Raw genomic sequence first — 21,201 nt, forward strand, 5'->3', positions numbered from 1 at the left:
GAGTTATCAGATCTTCTTACTTTATTATTTTCGTCTTTTGTCTACTTCAAATGATTATTGAGGAGAAAAGCTTAGGAATGCAGATATTTAAAATGAAAGCCTTGACTTTGCCTCTTTTTTTTTTTTTTTTTAATTTTGAGACAGCGTCTTGCTCTGTCACTCAGGCTGGAGTGCAGTGATGCAATCACTGCTCACTGCAGCTTCCATCTCCCAGGTTCAAGCCATGCTCCTACCTCAGCTGTTGGAGTAGCTAGGAGTACAGGCTCAGACCACCACACTTGGCCAATTTTTTTTTCTTAATTTTTAGTAGATATGAGGTCTCCCTGTTTTGCCTGGGCTCAAGTGATCCTCCTGCCCCAGTCTCCCAACGTGCTGGGATTACAGGCATGAGCCATGGTGCCTGGTCTACTTCTTTATCAAAAGTTGTTGTTTCCTGCCCCCCTCCTCTCTTAACAGAACCAGTCACCTTGAAAACTATTGGAATAAAATTGTGATTATCTTAAAACCTAGTGTTTGTTCCTGTTTCTGTAACATGTACTATTTGGAAGGCAATAGTATAAACTCCAATTTATCTTAAAGTTAAATTTGGCTTAAACCAACATGTAGTTCCTGGAAGATGATAGATGCTTAATAAATATTTATTGGATGAAGAACTGATGAATTGTGGTAACTGACAACCTCATTTCTAACTTTGTTAACTCATATATTTGCAGTTGTTTTAAAATACACTCAATATTTTCTAACTGGTTGCTTTAAACAAAGTCAATCCCCAAAAAGGGCATTTGGCAGAAAGTAATATTGCTCAAGGACCCCAACAGGAAACCTATGTTTGGACTCTTTCCTCCTTGGCAATTTAGGACCAAAAGCAGCTTCTAGTAACAAGCTTATGGCAGCACTTTTTTGAGCGTTGGCTCATGCAAATATTTTGTGGTTTTGGTGTCAAGTATAAACAAACTAAAAAACTAAAAATAAATCTAAAAGTAGACTTTTCTTCAGAATTTTACTTGGGAATATGGATCTTAGTCTATATGTTATTGGGCAAATAATAAGTATACTAAGGAAGGTATGAAATTTGATGTGGCCTACAATGCTAAAAAACACAAAATGACTTAAGTCTTCCATCACCACCCAAGGCATTTGGAAGGTAAATCAGAGAATAGAATTTTCTTAAAGAACCTGTTAAACAATGTATCAATTCTTTAGCAATAAATAAAAAATAAAAAGCATTGCACAATCTTCCCTTCAGCCAACATTCCACTCTCCCAACATCTGGGAAACTGGGCAGGGAGGAAGCAGACCGCTTCTAATTACCCTGTGGCAGCCAAAGATGGCTTCAACTTCTAAGGTATGAGATGAAGCAAGGGAGAATATTAAAAATAGTAAATGTTTTTTACAAACCTCTCACAGATATTTAGCTTGAAAAATAAATAAAAACATTCAGCTCTAGTTTTCTTATTTTGCCCTTGGCATCACTTCCCAAATATTTGATCCTGATAGAAAATTATGATTTTATTGACGTCCCCCATCAGGATTCTGTAGCTCTTCCTTGGGTACTGCAGAAAGAAACAGGTCCTACTGGTGGACCTCACAGTCCAGTGGCTCAATCACAGACGAGGCATGCGGAGGAAGAACAACCTGGCTCTCAGAGGCACCAAAGGTAAGGGACATTCAGTACAACTAACGTGCAGGTAGTAAGACTGCAAAGATGAATCCAAGGCAGAGACAACCTTCCAGAACTCTCTTCCCTTCCAGAGTCTGGTCTGCATTCTCCTGGACCAGGGACTTGCTTCTAGTAAAATAAGTCTTGTAATTTCCGGAACAATGAATTCAGACCATGTCAAATTTGATTCTTTTTTAAGCTAGGGAACTCTAATGAGCCTTCCCCAAGATTTCCTAGGTCTGAGGAAACTGTGCCTCCTTTAGGGTCTCCAGAAGGAGCACTTCTTACTGAAACTTAGCAGGCAGAACCATTGGAAATGGTACAAGAGGCAACTGGAGCAGCCATTTCTCTGATATGTGACCACTGTGGCCCATAGCAGGGACAGCCTCAACTCCAGAATCCTTTAATCTATATCTGTCCTAAGAAGGTAAACCTAATGTGATCAGACTCCAGGGGCCCAGCCTCATGTTCAAAGGGCTCCCACGTAGAGTCAGAACATATTTATTGAGCACCTACTTAGTGCCAAGCATTGTGCCAGGCTCTGGAAACACAGTCCCATGCAAGATGGGTTTTTGTCCTCAGAGATCTCACAGTCTAAGAAAAGGAAGCAGGTTCTTACAACAGTGATTGTGAAAGTGCTAAGTGCCTCAGGACCACGTGAGAGGGAGCACCCAGGAATAGAGCTGCACCCTACCCTTTTCTTATTCTTTCAGAGAAGTTGCCCTTTGATTGGGCAATATTGGTATCCTGGCCTGTGGACATAGGAAGCCGCCAAATAGGAAATGACGGTCAATTATATTCAATGTCATCCACATGCATTTCACTCCTCAGTGCTGCCTTTGCTGCAGTAACAGACTTTTTCACTTTGAGAAAGTAGGCAGAGTCCAATGTCACTCAATAAACCAGTGACCTGCACTCTCCCTGGTGCCAGGCCTTCTCAAACACCCTTCATATCTGAGGATGTTAACAGTCAAAAGGCTAGGGGGTGTGACCAAATGTAATATTGTGTTAATGTCAGGCTTACAAAGCCTCCGTCCTCATGTGTGCCATTATTTGGACTGTGGATTTTGAACTCTGGATGCTTCTGAATGTGAGCCAAAAACAGCCACCTAGGAATGTCAACTGTCCATAGAGGGGACTTTCCAATTGATTTTGGTCTTTGTGAGCAATGATTAAGTCTTGCTCCACCTTCCATTGTCTTCCACACAACACAGCCTTAGTTCAGGTTCTTCCAATGCAGACCTTAAGATGCGGATTCATGGGCAAGGGATGTATAGAGAAAGTGGCCCATGAAGAGGGTGGGGCAGGGCAGGGGATAGTTGGAGAAGCAGGATAGGTAGGAGAAGGATCCGAGTGAAGGTGCAATTTCAGGCAAAGTCCCAGTTCCCGCCTGCTCCTGCAGGAAAGCAGCTCAGGAGAATGAATTATGCCTTAGAGTTTGTCCCAACTGGAGGCCAGGCAGTTGGTCTTTCATACATCCATACCAGTCACTTATTGACTAAGAGCCACCCCAAGGAAACATAAATTGCTAGGTATGTGGACAGTTTTCTGTGTGTGGGAAAAATGGCTCTGGTACCCTAGGTCAGGGCTCAAAGTGAGTCACCGTTGCAGGCCATTTAGAAGTTGAGGCACACAGAAGTCCAACAGGAGCACAGACTCCTACAGGGGATCCAAGGAGATCTGGGCAGAACAGAGACAGGGTTGCTGCATCCACCAGCATGCTGCACGCTCTCTCTGCCTGGTAAGCACACTTCTCATTGGCAACTGGGAGGGCTACTTAGAGCCAGAAAGAAGTGATAAATAATATATTAAAAGATTTTTTATGATATATGCCATACATGTCATACTTTTTAAGCCATACATGTAAGTTTTAGAAGAAAAGAGGATTCCAGTTTATTTTACTGAGACACTATCGGATTAGGTGTCAGGAAATGTGATTGCTACTTCTGTTGCTATCCCTAACCAGCTGTGTGACCTTTGACAATACAATTTGGTGCAATTCAATAACCGTTTACAGATCTCCTGTGCTTCTAGGCTGCAACTCACAGTACCTACAATGATGTCTTTCAGTGTACAGGCTAGAAACGGATGAGGCTCTAGTACATAAGTGCATAAAGAGCAGTGGAAACATGCAAGAGAAAAGTAAACCAGAGAAGGAAACCTTGGTGGGAGGAATTTAAGAGATGAGTTTTGGAGGAAGTTACATATGAGCTGGGTCTCAGAGGGTGAGCAGGGTGTTGATACGTAGAAAGAGGGAGAGTGTTCCCAACCGAGCAAAGGCAAGGAGGTGAGAAAGGAGCACATCAGGCTATTCAGGTCGACCGACCACAGCAACCTTGTTGGGGTCATTTGGGAAAACAATCTGGGAAAAGAACTTCAGGGTCAGATTTGAGGGCCTTGAACATCCAGATGGGATGTTTATATTTAATACGATGTTAAGTCAAAAACTAAAAGTTTTTGATAAAGAGAACTATATGGCTTAAACACACTCTTGGTCATTTCCTCAAGGCCACCCACGTCGTACAGTGTCTAGGAGGGTCAGAGAGGAGGGTCTCCCACATCAGCCCATGTCAAACCATCTGCCATGACAACCCAGGCCCTGGGAAGAAACTGAACTCTTGTGCCACATTGTTCTCTCCAGAGGTGAGCTTCTCCTTGGGGTCATAGTGCTGTCTGCCTGGTGGCCTTATACTGTGGCCAGTTTAATCCAGTATAGATGTTTTATTAACATCTCTAAGAAGGAAGGGGCTTGACATCCCTATCTCTCTCCTTTGAATCTCCTTGGATTTTGTGCCAGTTTGCCATTTATTTGCAGCAACATCTGGGCCCCTTTGCTAAAAGAGGCCAGGCAGGTGGATCTTCTTAAGACAAAGATCTGTCTGTGCAAGGTAACTGGATATCTCCACAGCAAGAAAGAGGAACAATACTGATTACAATAGGGTTCAATGTCTACTTTCCATGGCAGTTTCACTTAAAAGGAATGGAGAGAAAAATTAACGTTCCCTCACATTGGGCACCATGTGCTGCCTATGGGTGAGCCAACTAGAAATTTCCAGTGTGCAGTCATTTATGTCAATATTGGGAAAATTTAAACTCCAAGACAGACTTACCACAACTAACCAGGAGTTAGACACCTAAGAAGCTAGCAGGAAAGCAAGTCCTCCAGGCCATCCGTGCTGAATGAGCTGGAAAAAATTAAAGCTGCTTCACATTAAAGGTTGCCTAGCCTCGAAACAGATCTGGAAGGACCTCACACAGCGCACATCACATACAGTGATTTGGTGGCAGTTCCTACGCGGTACCTATTATGGTGGCAACCCCTCTGCCATCGGTTGAAATTCCTGACCCAGATGCCAGACATACTGAGTCACCTGGAATCCCCTGCCCTCCACACCTCCCACTGCTGGCTGCATGAATAGATATGTGTGGTTATGAGAGTTGATTTAAGTAATTTGCCTCTAGCGGGTGGTTTGTACCACATGTAGGGGAAAAAAATCCACCAACATGTATAACATTAACCTTTTAAATTCTTCTGTCTGGGGACAAAAAGGATTTTGTCTATTTGTTGATCGGTTCTTTACTTGGAAATGAATGATATAACAGAGAAACTGGTAAAACTGTACTGTTTGCCTTTCAGATTATTTCCGGCAGGTAACCTTGTCTTCACTGGATGGAGCATAGCAGCAATGAGGAATTTTAAACTTTTTGAAAAACACAAGATCATAAACATAGGAGTAAGTCTGAAATTTCCAGTTGGAGTCTGGCTCCAAGAGAGGTTTACAAAATATTAAAGATGACAAAGCTCTGAGTCGCAGGGCATTCTTGGCCTCACTGATTAAAAACAGCCCTTACATGTTTTGCTCTCTCATATTTGCCACATTTTCTACTCTTTTGCATCCTCGACTATTTATAAGTAAAACCCTCAAACTTAGCCTAAAATACAAAGACCTTGAAAATCCAACCCAAATCCATTTTCTAGCTTTCACTTCCACCTCACTCTCCTTAAAATCAACACCCCAATTTCATAGAATTATCCATTGTTCTTTGTGTATAACATAGTCTTGCACCTCAATATTGTTCACGGGATGTTTTCTCTATTCAAGAGGCTCTTGCTATCTTCTTAACCTGACAAAATCCTGCTCGAAAGTCATCTTTTACCAAAGGCTTTAAAACAGGTCACTCCCTTTTTTGTGCACCTATAACACTTAGCACTTAATTAAAAAAATTTTTTTTGATTGGGCGCAGTGGCTCACGCCTGTAATCCCAGCATTTCTGGAGGCCGAGGCAGGCGGATCACGAATTCAGGAGATTGAGACCATCCTGGCTAACACAGTGAAACCCCGTCTCTACTAAAACAAAAAAGTACAAAAAATTAGCCAGGCGTGGTGGTGGGCGCCTGTAGTCCCAGCTACTCGGAAGGCTGAGGTAGGAGAATGGCGTGAATCCAGGAGGCGGAGCTTGCAGTGAGCCCAAATCACGCCACTGCACTCCAGCCTGGGCAACAGAGTGAGACTCTGTCTCCAGAAAAAAAAAAAAAAAAAAAAATGTATATATATATATATATATATATATTTCCTAGGTTTTAGGGAACAGGTGGTATTTGGTTACACGAGTAAGTTTATTGGTGGTGATTTGTGAGATTTTGGTGCACCCATCACCTGAGCAGTACACTGAACCCTATTTGTAGTCTTTTATTCCTCAATCCTTTTCCACCCTTTTCCCACTGAGTCTCCAAAGTCTCTTGTGTCATTCTTATGCCTTTGCATCCTCACAGCTTAGCTGCCACTTATGAGTGAGAACATACAATGTTTGGTTTTCCATTCTTGAACTATTTCACTTAGAATAATAGTTTCCAATCCCATCCAGGTTGCTGTGAATGCCATTAATTCATTCCTTTTTATGACTGAGTAGTATTCCATTGTGTATATATATGCCACAGTTCCTTTATCACTCATTGATTGGTGGACATTTGGATTGGTTCCGTGATTTTGCAACTGCAAATTGTGCTGCTATAAACATGTGTGCACAAGAATCTTTTTCACATTATGACTTCTTTTCCTCTGGGTAGATACACAGTAGTGGGATTGCTGGGTCAAATGGTAGTTCTACTTTTAGTTCTTTAAGGAATGTTCACACTATTTTCCATAGTGCTTGTGCTAGTTTCTATTCCCAACCACAATGTAGAAATGTACCCTCTTTACTGTGTCCATGTCAATATCTATTATTTTTTGATTATGACCATTGTATGGTACCACATTGTGGTTTTGATTTGCATTTCCCTGATTATTAGTGATGTTGAGCATTTTTTCATATGTTTGTTGGCCATTTGTATATCTTCTTTTAAGAATTGCCTATTCATGTCCTTAGCCCACTTTTTGATGGGGCTGTTTGTTTTTTTCTTGCTAATTTGTTTAAGTTCATTGTAGATTCTGGATATTAGTCCTTTGTCAGATGTATAGATTGTGAAGATGGTCTCCCACTCTGTGGGTTGTCTGTTTACTCTCCTGACTGTTCCTTTTGCTGTGCAAAAGCTCTTCGGTTTAATTAAGTCCCAGACATTTATCTTTGTTTTTATTGCATTTGCTTTTGGGTTCTTGGTCATGAAATCCTTGCCTAAGCCAGCGTCTAGAAGGTTTTTTTCCAATGTTATCTTCTAGAATTTTTATAGTTTCAGGTCTTAGATTTAAGTCCTTGATCCATCTTGAGTGGATTTTTGTATAAGCTGAGAGGTGAGGATCCAGTTTCGTTCTCCTACATGTGGTTTGCCAGTGACCCCAGGACCATTTGTTGAATAGGGTGTTCTTTCCCCTCTTTATGTTTTTGTTTGCTTTGTTGAAGATCAATTGACTGTAAGTATTTGGGTTTATTTCTGGGTTCCCTATTCTGTTACATTGGTCTATATGCCTATTTTTATACCATTACTATGCTGTTTTGGTGACTATGGCCTAATAGTATAGTTTGAAATCAGGTAATGTGATGTCTTCAGATTTGTCCCTTTTGCTTAGTCTTGCTTAGTCTTGCCTTGTGGGCTCTTTTTTTTGGTTCCATATGAATTTTAGAATTTTTTTTTCTAGTTCTGTGAAGAATGATGGTGGTATTTTAATGGGAATTGCATTGAATTTATAGATTGCTTTTGGCAGTATGGTCATTTTCACAGTATTGATTCTACCCATCTATGAGTATGGGATGTGTTTCCATTTGTTTGTGTCACCTATGATTTCTTTCAGCAGTGTTTGTAGTTTTCCTTGTAGAAGTCTTTCACCTCCTCAGTAAGGTATATTCCTAAGTATTTTATTTTTTGCAGCTATTGTAAAAGGAGTTTGATTTGATTCTCAGCTTGGTTGCTGTTGGTGTACAGGAGAGCTACTGATTTATGTACATTAATTTTGTATCTGGGAACTTTGCTGAATTCTTTTATCAGTTCTAGGAGCTTTTTAGAGGAGTCTTTAGAGTTTTCTGTGTATACGATCATAGCATCAGCAAACAGTGACATTTAACTTCCTCTTTACCAATTTGGATGCCCTTTATTTCTTTCTCTTGTGTGATTGCTCTGGCTATCACTTCCAGTACTATGTTGAATTAGAAGTGGTGAAAGTGGACATCCTTGCCTTGTTCCAGTTCTCAGAGGAAATGCTTTCAACTTTTCCCCATGCAGTGTTATGTTGGCCGTGGGTTTGTCATGGAAGGCTTTTATTACATTGAAGTATGTCCCTTGTACGCTGATTTTGCTGAGAGTTTTAATCTTAAAGGATACTGGATTTTGTCAAATGCTTCTTCTGCATCTATTGAGATGATCAGGCATACTATTTTATCACATGGTATTGTGATTATTTGCTCCCTCATCTATCTCTATCGCCTCTATGAGATTTGAACTCCTTCAGGGAAAGACACTATCTGTTTCTCTACATCTGCCCTGAAACTAATAATGCCTGAAACATAGGATCTACTCAACAAACATATGTTGGTCTGTGCTATTGAGGATCAATGACTTGCTGAGCAGCACATTCTTTTCTGACCCAGAAGCAAAGCACCCAATACCAGGCTTAGCCTGTCTCGGTTCCAAGACCAACCATGCAGTTACCCAGGAGGATATGAAAATAATGACACAGAATCAAGTGAATTTTGATGTGCAATCTGCTATGATCTTATGCCTTAGTTGGAGAACCTGGGTTTTGGCCTTGATCCTGGAATCATTCTCTCAAGTCATCACTAGACCCACATTTTACTCTTGTGTGTCCAAGTTTCTATTTTGGTAATATGCTGGTCCAAGGATTACCAAAAGTAAGGTTTCTCCTTTTCTAGGCAAGACTATATTTTGATTCCTTTTCTGGCAATGGAATGGAAATTTCAAAACATCAGGAAGCTAGTCAAAAAGTTTCACCCTTAGGAGGCGGAGCTTGCAGTGAGCAGAGATCGCACCACTGCACTCCAGCCTGGGCGACAGAACGAGACTCCGTCTCAAAAAAAAGAAAAGTTTCACCCTTAATTATCTCCTAAACAAATGTTAGGAGTAGCAGTGCCTGTATTGTGTCTAGCCCTTGACCCGAAGGTGAGATTCTTCAAGTATCTAAACCATTCCAGGTGGAGGCTTTGACTAAAGCCACAGGGTAAGTGGAATGATGGGGCATGGAGTTTGTGGAGGGAGTTGTGCTGGCTCTAAATCATTGCTGCAAATTTTTTGACACTCCTCCCATCTAGAAGTGGCATCTAAATCCCCACTCCTTGAATTTAGGTGGACATAGAGAGTATGGTGGAAGTGATGTCATGTGATTTCTAGGGCTAGATCATAAAAGATCATGCAGCTTCTTCCTTATTTACTGGAAAACTACTCTTGGAACCCTGAGCTTCACATAAGAATCTAGGTTGAACCATGCTATGGACTGAATGTTTGTGTTGTCCCCCAAATTCATATGTTGAAGCCCAATCCCTAATGGAATGGTATTTGGAGATGGGGTCTTTGGAAGGTGATTAGGTCCTGAGGGCAGAGCCCTCATGAACGGGATTAGTGCCCTTATGAAAGAGACCCTAGAGAGATCCTTTGCCCCCCTCTACCACATGAGGTTACACTGAAAATATGGCTATATGTGAACCAGGAAGCAGACCTCTATTCGACACTAAATCTGCTGGTAGTTGATCTTCGACTTCCTAGTCTCCAGATCCGTGAGAAATACCATTTATGAGACACCTGAGTCTAGGGTAGTTTGTTATAGCAGCCTGAATGGACTAAGACACACCATCAGCAGAGCCACGTCATCAACAGAGCTGCTCTTGCCTCCATGATCTAAAAAGCCACTGGCTCTTAAATCATGTCACCACTGCCACAATTGGGAGTCCACCATAATCAGAAAGTCACTGTGATCTGGTGACTGTCCCAGTCTCAGCATTATATTACCTTGCTGCAATCTGCACCAGTAGAGTGAACGCCCTGGACCCCACCCCTGATCACCTGCAACCAACAGCTCCATGGCCATGGTTGTGAGCAGAAAGAGAAGGAGGGGAAGATGTTAGGCCCCTGGTTTGTTTTCATTTTTGTTTGTTTGTTTGTTTGTTTTTTTAGCATTCCATGCTTTGTAGCAATAAAAAGCACACCTAAAGTGGGATGGATGTTGAGTGCAAACCTGCAATACCATCATGATGTTTTTTTTCTTCTATAGGACTATAAGCAATTTACATAAGCACCTGAATATCCAATACCCCAAAATATCCAGCAATTTTCAAGCCATTATTGAGATAAGGAGGGGGTGTTCATGAGGGGGAAGAAAAAGAGGGAAGAATCCTGAAGTCCTATATGCCTCTTGCAAGTCTGCCAGGAAATAGAGCCCTCAAGGGTAGGATAATATGGTCTTAGTCTTGAAAAAGCTTCTGTTCTAGATATTCTCCATTTGCCCACCCTACTCCAGACCCGCTCTTCACTCATCTCCACTACACCTTGTGCCCTGGGAGGCTGACCTCCACAGATGGCATTGCCTGGGTTCCTGTGCCCCCGGTTTCTGGTTGGGCTTAGCCAGTGAGAGGCACCAGCAAAAGGTCAGATAGCAAGGAGAGCGTGGTCAGTTTGTTTATTCTCTGGCTCCTTCTGTACCAGCTATCATTTGGCTGTAGCTACTTTTCTCTACCTAATACTGCCACCCAAGTCAGAGCACTTGTCAGGTTAGCCCCAGTCCACCAGCAACAGCTCTCGCTGGTAACCGCCTTCCCTTACCCTTTCAGGGCCAGTGGTATTAATGACTTCCCATGGATTCTAGTCATGGAATATAATTACCATCCTCCACCTTTGCAAGAATACTGGTTACTGAGTGTGCTGTTTGTTTACTGCTTGAACACAGACTTTGGAATGATTGCTGGAGTCTCCGGGGACCATTTGCCTGTGCATTCTACCACCTCTTGCACAGCACCGTGCTTTACAGATCCCATGTTCCACCTAACTAGTCAGACTTTCCTCCTTGCATCGAAGCTGAGTCGGCTTCTTCAGGAGTGGTGCTCCCAATACATGAGGCAGCTGTGGCTCCACATGAAGTGTCTTGAGAACAAGTGAGCTGGCTTTAAGAGGACAGTGACTGCCGTTGACTGGCTATGTGGTTCCAGGCATTCAACTGTTCAATTTCAGTTCCTCACCTGTACAGGGGAGAATAGCAACCACCTGTCAGGATTGAATAAGGTTAAGTATGTAAAACAGAGGGGTTAACAGCAGACAGTTTTATAGTACTAGCCATCACCTTTTGGAAGCTTGGCACTCTTTCCATTTATCTCCACTATTACATTTTTCCTTCTGCTAATTAAGTTTCTTATTGGTAACAAACTGATGTCTTAAATGGTACTACAATCCTGGTGGTCTAAATCTTTGTTCCAGGAAGAAAGGAACGAGAAAAGAAAAAAAAAAGGCAAGGCTGGGGTGGCTAATAAAAAGTCATTTCCACTCCTGAAAAGAGAACACTGTGCCAGGGGCCCTAAACTTTCTCACTTATTAACTTGCGATAGAGATTTGGCAAAAGAAGTTTTACTGTGGTTTGTGACTTTGGTCAGTCAACAGAGCCTTTGGCCTTGGGCTGAAATAGATAGTGTAGAGTCATTGTGACAGAATGAAACCAGAGTAAAGTGTGGCCAATCTGCTGATTTCCATGGCACTTTGTGTCCCAGTTGTTCCAGATCTCTTCCAGATCTCAGACAGCTTTTAGGATTTCAGCTAAAAGAGTGGCCGAGACAGCTGGACAATCTGGCAGAGTTTTAATAGGTTTTGAATCCTGACTTTCCATTTTATTAAAGAAGCATTTAAAATATTTAGGGGGCTCTAATTACAACCAATAATAAAAGACATCTTAAAGAAGGCAAGCTTCATGTAATTATAAAAGATTAAGGTTTTTAAAGAATTCACAGGTCTAGAGAGAATAGTGTAATTGTTTGGGAAAAGTGAAGATTTACTTACAAGATGTAGGCAAAATTTACCAAAATTCTTCAGGATATTATTTAAAAAGAGAAGGTCTACATGATGAATTATTCTAATATCATCAAATATCCCAAGTCTAAACTGAGTCACAGCCAGGCACGGTAGCTCACATCTGTAATCCCAGTGCTTCGGGAGAACGAGGCAGGAAGATCACTTGAGTCCAGGAGGTCGAGACCAACCTGGGCAACACAGTAAGACTCTGTCTCTACAGAACATTTAAAATATTAGCTGGGCATGGTGGTGCGCACATATAGTTCTAGCTACTCTGGAGGCTGAGGCAGGAGGATCACTTGAGTCTAGGAGTTTGAGATTATAGTGAGCTACGATTGCACCACTGCACTCCAGCCTGGCTGACAGAGAGAGACCTTGTCTCTATAGACAAACAAACACAGTCACATTTAAGCCCCAAAGTAGGGCGGGTCTGAACTAAAACCTAGGGCATTTACTCTTGATTATGGTAAGAATTTACACCTCAGTGGCTAAACATAAACAGGCTTAAAAGAACAATGAAAAAGGTACCTGTCTGCTGACACAGCTATTTAAGGTACACATACCTAAAGGGAAGATGGTCCAAGCATTTAATAATTGGCATTGGTTGGCACAAGCACCAACCAGGTAGAGCAGACTTTACCATGATCTGCTATTCGGCTGAACCAGGGCATGCCAGCTGAACACCATCTCTGCCTACGTTCCATGCAACCACTCTCTGCCCATCACCTGCAGCGGCTCCCCAGTGTATGACAAAACCATCCACCATTCACAGCATTCCATGTTTCCCAAAAATGCAGCCTTTTTTTTTTCCAAAAAAAGTCCAAATTCTTTAGCATTACTTTATTCTTCACTGTCTGTCTTCTCCATCCACTACCAAAGCCAACTTTGTAACTTCTTGGCAACTTGCAAGCAGATAGTTCTCCCAAGCCAGCAGAGAATGCTGTCCTGAATTAAGAGATGCCTCCTTGAAGGGGGCAGCTGGCCTCCGTGAGTCATCGCTCCTGTATCTTGAGGATGCGGCTCTCCTCACCTTTGAGAAGGTGATGAGGGCGTGGGCAGCTGAGCAGAATCAGGCCTGTTGAGACGTCTCTTACCACTCAAGCCTGGTTACACTGAACTTCATCCTGATCAGCCCAGTGAAAAATCAAAAACAAAGAGTTCCAGTCACGAAGGAGTTGGCAAGCTCAGCAGCAAGTAGGTTAGGTGGATTTATTTATTTATTTACTATTTATTTATTTATTTTACTTGAGTGACTTTTCTGGGCTTTCATAACCCGCTGCAGTTAGCTTTCGCTGTTCCTGCGATGAATGGAAATCATTTCCTTAGACTTCTGTCTTTGCTGCTGCTACTCCTTAAGGGCAGGAGCTTTGTCTCATTCTTTGCTATATTTCCAGAGCCTAATCCAGTGCCAGGCATACCTGCCATGTACTCAGAAAAGATTTGTTGAGCAAAACAGGATTGGACTTTAAAAAAAATTGCACTGTACTAAAACAGCGATCTCTCTGGATCTACTTTGTGGTTAATCCAATATAAGAAAATGATAATTAGATTACATTTAATGTTTTATAATTATATATTTCTAGCCTAAGAATTTTAGTAGTTGATGAGAATAAACGTGACGCCCACGGACTGAAGCTCTCAAAGCATACTTTTAGTGTTATACACATAAACATGAATCAAAAGTAAACCAGTATTAAGAAAATATATTTTAAATTGCTCAGCATTCTCTTTTTAGAAATTATCAGCCAAGTGTGGTGGCTCACGCCTGTAATCTAAACACTTTGGGAGGCTAAGGTGGGTGGATTACTTGAGATCAGGAGTTCGAGACCAGCCTGGCCAACCCCATCTCTACTAAAAATATAAAAATTAGCCAGGCATGGTGACAGACGCCTGTAATCCCGGGTGGCTGCTACTCGGGAGGCTGAGACAGGAGAATTGCTCGAACCTGGGAGGCGGAGGTTGCAGTGAGCCGAGATTGCATCCACTGCACTCCAGCCTGGGGGACAGCGAGATTCCATCTCCAACAAAACAAAACAAAACAAAAAACAAAAAAACCCACAAAATTATCTATAAAATCATTTTCTTTACAAACAGCAAAATAATCAGTTTAGTAAAAAAAGCCATTTTTTTAGTGATCCTGGAATAAAGTTTCCCACAAATGAAAGTTATAACTTACTAGGGAGATAAATAGAGATGTGAATTGTAGGAAACAGGTCATGTCCTTTCTATTAAAAACAAAAAACAGCAACTAGCTTTTACTGATTTCCTTTTTATTTTAAAAGGAACAACTTTTCATTGATAAAACTTGGAAAAATATGGATGAGGGATTTAAAAATCATCCTAATCTATATTCCATAAATAGTCAGTGCAGAGAGTTTGAGTATTTCTTTGTAGTCTTATTTCTATACATCCACATAATTATTACATGGTTGAGGTTGTATTGTTTACATGGTTTTACATCCGGTTCCTTTTTTACTTAATGTCATAGCTTGAGCCTCATTAAAAAATAAAACGGTGACACTGATACACTTTTGGTCAAGACCATGTTTGGCCTTGCCTTTTTCATCTTGGTGAGTGACAAACTGAACATTTGACCCTTGTCCCAGTACCATTCCTGGGGTAGAGATGGACTGAGGTTAGCAGTAAAGTCTCTGGCTTTACGCACAACTGGGTCTTATTTTTAATGTATCTGGTTACGTCTCAAAACACCTGACCAAATATTGCACCTTAGGAGGCGCAAGAGGAAAAGTAGCACCCAGAGGAAAGCAACAGATGTGGTGAAAGGGTCATCTAAGGAAAGAAAGAACTGGGTTGCTTTCATTGAACACAGAGGAGAATAGTAATAGTGAGTGGCCTGGCTCACTAGGAGTCATGTCTGATTTGCTTTGGCTACTCTGCTGGGTGTCTCCCTGGGCTCCTCCCACCCTCTCCACCTTCTCGGTGCCCTGGGAGGCTGACCTGCAGGAGCGGCTCCACAGGCTCTCTTGCCCTGTGACTTCAAGCTGGGTTGGCCACTGGGGAGCCCTGATGGGCTTAAGGAGAATGACACTGGCGTATTCACTCTCCAGCTCCCTTTTGATGGAGTCACTGAAGACTGGCTGTATCTCCTCACCGAAGGCCACACCTGCCCTGTCATGCGCTCTCTCCATGGGGCCCTCTCTGATTCTGCCTTCTGGTAAGCACTCTCTCCTCTTGCCCTGTCAGGTCTGGGCATGGGTGGGGAACACAGGAGTGGTAGCAGTGCTTGTCATTACTAATTCTGGGGACGGCACTACTCTTTTCCCTACACTTTGCTGATCTTTTAAATAACCTTCTTTTAAACTCTTCAAATTATCCAATATGAGGGCACCCTCTATTTCCTGCCAAGACTGTGATAGAAATATTGAAACTACATGTCCCTCCTCCAAGGCTAGCATATTTCATTTAATATTCAGAATCCAACTATTACCTGAGTTTCCTCAGTAGGGTCATTTGAGGCTAATAAATGTGTAAATAACCCATCTCCAGTTCTAGCAAGTGGCTGTTTCTAATGGCGCTGCTGCTGCTGGCAATGAGGAACAGTAATGCCAGCTGCCGTCATGTGCCCATTCAATGCCTGGGCCACATACTCTTCACAAGTGGGCTTGATCCTCAGAACAAGTCATTAACAAGGTGGCTTTTGTTCCCACTTTAGAGTTGAGTAAATCAAGTATCTAGAAATATAGGTAACTTTTACCTAATATCACACAACTAATGTGTGCACATCCATTGCCTCACCTCCTTTAAACCTTGACTCAAATGACATTTTCTGTTAGGCCTTTCCTGGCCACTCCAATTTTAACATTTCCTATCCCCCTTCCCTGTTTTATTTTTCTCCTCAGCATATCATTGGCTTATATACCTTGTTCTCCTCATTTGTCTTGATTAATGTCTATCTCACTCCCCTTGAGTGTAAGCTCCATGAGGACAGTGTTTTTGTTTGTTTGTTTTTTGTTTTTGATATAGTCTTGCTCTGTTGCCCATGCTGCAGTGCAGTGGCTCAATCACAGCTCACTGAAGCCTCGAACTGCTGGGCTCAAGTGATCCTCCCGCCTCAGCCTCCCGAGTAGCTGGGTAGCTGGGACTGTAAGCATGTGCCACCATGCCCAACTAATTTTTAAAAAGTTTTTCTTAGAGATGGGGGCTTTGCTGTGTTGCCCAGGCTGGTCCTGAACTCCTAGCCTCAAGTCATCCTACTGTCTCAGCCTCCCAAAGCACTGGGATTAGAGGTATGAGCAACCATGTCTGGTGTTTTATTCACTGCTTTATCCCAGCACTTAAAATGATCCCTGGCACATAGTAGGTCCTGAATAAATATGTGTATATATGTATGAATATATGTATGTATATATACATATATGTGAATAAATATGTATGTATGTCCTGAATAAATATGTATATATAAAATATATATATTATATATAATAAATATACATATATAAATATACATATTTATTCATATATATTTATATACATATATACATTTATTCATATGTATGTATGTATGTATATGTCCTGAATAAATATGTGTATACACATATATACACATATTTATTCAGGACCTACTATGTGCCAGGGATTTAAAAAATCAATTTTTTTATATATAAAATATATCAGGGATCAAAAAAATATATATATAGCAATTCTTCTGCCTCAACCTCCTGAGTAGCTGAGATTACAGGCGTGTGCCACCATGCCTAGCGAATTTTTTGTATTTTTTGGTATAGATGTGGTTTCACCATGTTGGCCAGGCTGGTCTTGAACTCCTGACCTCAGGTGATCCACCTGCCTCGGCTTCCCAAAGTGCTGGGACTACAGCTATGAGCCGCTGTGCCTGGCCTTGAATAAATATTTTTAAATGAATGGATGATAAAGCCAGAATTCAGAGTCAGGTCTGTCTAACTTGAAGGTCTTTGTTTTTCTACAATGTCCTCCTTCGCTAGTCACAAGCAACGTAAGCAGATAATAGCCTCAAAGAGAAAAGACAATAGCATATTTTGTACTAGATGTAACCATTATGCAACCTGTTATGACTGTAACATGAGACCACTATTGAAAGAAAACAAAATGATGCTGACATATTTGTTTTTAAAAATGTGTTTACTACCAAGACAACCAGACATATGGTAAGACCATGTGGGCTTTCACAGAAGTGAGGAACCATTTGGAATGGGGAAGAAAGAATATTGAGCAATAGATTTTGGTGCAGACAGCAGCCACTCACTGTTGACTCAGTGCAGGTGCAGGTGCTCATGGAGTGAATAGAAGTTTTCTTCAGGGTCAGGAGAGACAGATGACATAGGCATGCAAGCTGAGAATACATGGCCAACTGGTGGGAGCATGGGTCTGGAAGAGGCAGACATTCTGGAACTGAATCCTGAATGTTGCCTTTTCCTTGGTCTTTGGGTGCTTTATGCTTCATTTCCCATGGTGCTTAGGAAAGGGGGAAGGAATAGTAATGACTGAACAGATTGGTGGTAAGAAATACATTCGGGGCGGCTGGGCGCGGTGACTCACGACTGTAATCCCAGCACTTTGGGAGGCCAAGGTGGGTGATCATGAGGTCAAGAGATTGAGACCATCCTGGCCAACATGGTGAAACCCCGTTTCTACTAAAAACACAAAAATTAGCTGGGTATGTTGGTGCGTGCCTGTAGCCCCAGCTACTTGGGAGGCTGAGGCAGGAGAATTGCTTGAACCTGGGAGGCGGAGGTTGCAATGAGCCGAGATCGCGCCACTGCACTCCAGCCTGGTGACAGAGCAAGACTCGGTCTCAAAAAAGAAAAGAAAAGAAATACATTCAACGGCAAGTTGCAAAGTCCTTGCTTTCCAACAACTGTGGATATTCCAGAGAGATCAATGATTACCTGGTGACTAGAGCATAGGCTGTGGCCTCAGACACACATGGGTTTACCTGCTTGCTCTACCACTCACCTTGACCTTGAGCAAGCTACTTAACCTTGCTAAGCATCAGTTTCCTTGGTTACATGATTGAGCAATAATAGTATTGATTTCATTGTTATAAAGATTACAGGAGATAACCCTTGCGCCTAGCACAGAAGAGGTTCCCAATAAATAAGTGTTCAAAATCACAGTTATGTTGGACTAATAACTGGATTTGGATGGAGTCAAATTGCTGACCAGAGGGAGTTACCATTTTCTCCAGCATGAGGTCTCTTGTCATTACAGAGAAGGAAAATAGTGCTAGAGAAACTCAGGAACTTCCGCCGCCCAGGCTCTGGGACCTCTGACATCACTAGGTAAGAGTTTTTCCTTCTCATAGAAAGTGGGTAGAATTAAAAGACTGGACTATTGGTTCAAAGTTCTCTGGGTGCCCCTTCCCAGAGAAAGGCTCTATTTTGCCCAGAGTCTTCTTAAAGATTGTGCCTGTTTGCTGTTTAACATTTCTATTAGAAATATGTAGAAGCTTGCCCCTTAGCATCCCAAACGACATAGGAAAATTATGAGTGATTGTCAAAAAGGGCCTATAATTTATTCCTTGAAAATACAATAAAATGACCGAGAAGATGCCCCCCACCTGAGGAAAGGCAGCCCACCAGGACTGCTGGACTTATCAGCAATGCATGAGCATGCCCTCTCTTTTCCACCCACAATAATGTAGACATTACCTGCCAGCCACGTGAGGGTGCTTAAATTTAAATTGATTTTAAAATATTAAAAATTCAGCTCTCTAGTTGCATTGACCACATTTCTAGTACTCCATAGCCATATGTGGCTAGTAGATACCATATTGGATTCTGCAGGTGTGGAATATTTCTTTCATCATGGAAGGATCTGCTGGATTGTGCTGCTAGTGAGTAATGCCAGCTCAAGGCTCAGAGTCATTCAGACTAAGTAAAAGGCTCCATTTTCAGACCATCATTGAAAGTGATAAGGGCAAATTGAATATTGCTTAGCATGGAACTTCATGGAGAAAATAAGAGACCATAAAACCATTTCAACTGGACTCTTAGTGTCCTCAAACTTCCATGTCATTGTGATTTTTTTTTAAAGTGTGATCCAATCTAGAGAGAGCATTGTGCCTGCATTTTGCCATGTCTTAAAATAATGGTTCAAATCTTCCCTAAAATATAATTTTACTGTGGAGCTGTAAGACAAGCACACACTTAGAATCCTGAAGAACCCTCCCTCAAGTCCTTACTGAAGGCTCAAATCCTGTGTTTCAACTAAGACAAACAAGGTTTTGGAGATTTTTAATGAAACAGGGTCCTGGCTCTAGAGGCCTGGGTACCTCCCATGACTCAGATCACCACCTACTACCCAGACACCCCTCTCCCTTATGTCTTCTTCCCCCCAAACACATTCCCTCAGCCATCTCTAACCCTTTCTATTCCACTTCCTGTGTTGCCTCCCAACCTCTGGCTCCGTCATTGGTCATTGGTATTGGTCATTCTCAGCCAATTCAAGCTCCTCTGATGGATGAGGGATGGGTCAAGTAGGGTGGAAGGTCCTTAAAACCTTGAAAAGTGGGCTGGGCACAGTGGCTCACACCTGTAATCCCAGCACTTTGGGAGGCTGAGGTGGGTGGATCACCTGAGGTCAGGAGTTCGAGACCAGCCTGGCCAACATGGTGAAACCCCATCTCTACTAAAAATAAAAAAAAAAAAAAAAAAATTAGCCAGGCGTGGTGGTGGGCACCTGTAATCCCAGCTACTCAGGAGGCTGAGGCAGGAGAATCACTTGAATCCAGGAGGTGGAGGTTGCAGTGAACCAAAATCATGCCATTGCACTCCAGCCTGGGTGACAAGAGCAAGACTCCGTCAAAAAAAAAAAAAAAAAAAATCTTGAAATGTGAATGGAACAAGAAAGTCGCAGAGGCCACTGTGGCAGTCTGATTGCAGGGCCACAGAACAAAGCATCTAAAAAGCAACCCGAGCTTTTGCACACAGTAAAAAACACAAACACAAAAAACCTCCTGCTAGGATTTTCATATTATGCTAAGAGTCGCTGTCTCCTTGGTTTTGAGTTAAATTTTAAACAGCTCTCTCTTATTACTTTAGCCTCAGTAGTTGTTGAGCACTAGGAAGGAAGGCATAAAAAGACTTGTTCTGCCACACTGGCAACCTTGAATAGCCCGCAGGCTCACATGGCTAGGCTACATCGTCAATACCAAATAAAATGAGAGAAGTTTCTGAATATAAGCAAGAAGAGTCTTCAAATATCCAAGCAAACAAGAACGATCTTATTTCCAAAAGAAATAATTTAGGGTGGTTACCCCCACAGTTTAGTTAAAGGGCTAGTAAATTCCCCAAGTCAGTGTTTGTGAAGTTCTTTACATTTCTTAGAAAAAAAACAGCCCAGTGGTCCCTAAGTTAATATCATCCCATTGTGCAGTTTACATTCCTCGCACAGTGTTCCCACTGCTCTGGAAAAAGCCTACTGTGGCCCAGTGGTTTTCAGAACCTGCAAAGCTATGAAAGCTGCTCTTAAATGAAATCTGACAAGAAGCCTGGTATGTAAAAGAGACAGAAATGAAGCTACCCTGGTTGAAGGAGGAAGGAGGCCCAGGCTGTCGCCTCAGAGTCCCTATGGTACCTGGAGGGCTTATGGAGCACCATTTGAGCTTCACTACCCCATACGGACTGATTAGAAACCTCACATTGCACATTTCAATGTCAAAGATGCTCGGGTTGGGGAAGATTATCATCTGTCACTTTCAAAAGAATTTTGTAAGGGATGCTGGAAGCGATTACTTCAAGGACCAAGAACATTCAAGGATGCCGAGACTAAAAATAATTATTCATCCATATTTATTATTCCTCTGCCACACTCATGCAAAAGAGTGAATTCTTTGCAGCTTTAGTATTATTTTAACAGGTTATTGCTATCGCTTTTACCTTTACGGCATGAGAGGGCTTCTGTACCTGTACAGACCGATGTCCAGAAGTCCAGTAAGTGACCACATGAAAGACAGAACAAAGCAAACATTTCATTAAAACTATTTTTCTTTTTCCTTTTTTTATTGAGGTAAAATATACATACGGAATTTACTATCTTTACCATTTTTTTTTTCTTTTTCTTTTTGTGACGGAGTCTCGCTCTGTCGCGCAGGCTGGAGTGCAGTGGT

The 21,201-nt window shown here is 41.9% G+C and overlaps 1 long non-coding RNA gene across 1 annotated transcript in view; it reads left to right on the plus strand.

The window, feature by feature from the left end:
* Positions 1-13,177: 13,177 nt before the first annotated feature.
* LOC117089767 overlaps positions 13,178-21,201 on the plus strand; it is an 81,815-nt gene continuing 73,791 nt past the window's right edge. Inside the window, exons 1-3 of the long non-coding RNA XR_004439740.1 lie at positions 13,178-13,293; positions 15,164-15,270; positions 18,303-18,373. This is a non-coding gene — a long non-coding RNA (uncharacterized LOC117089767). The remainder of the gene's footprint in view (positions 13,294-15,163; positions 15,271-18,302; positions 18,374-21,201) is intronic.

The sequence above is a fragment of the Trachypithecus francoisi genome, unplaced genomic scaffold, assembly GCF_009764315.1.
Source record: "Trachypithecus francoisi isolate TF-2019V2 unplaced genomic scaffold, Tfra_2.0 Lachesis_group11, whole genome shotgun sequence".
Lineage (NCBI taxonomy): Eukaryota > Metazoa > Chordata > Mammalia > Primates > Cercopithecidae > Trachypithecus > Trachypithecus francoisi.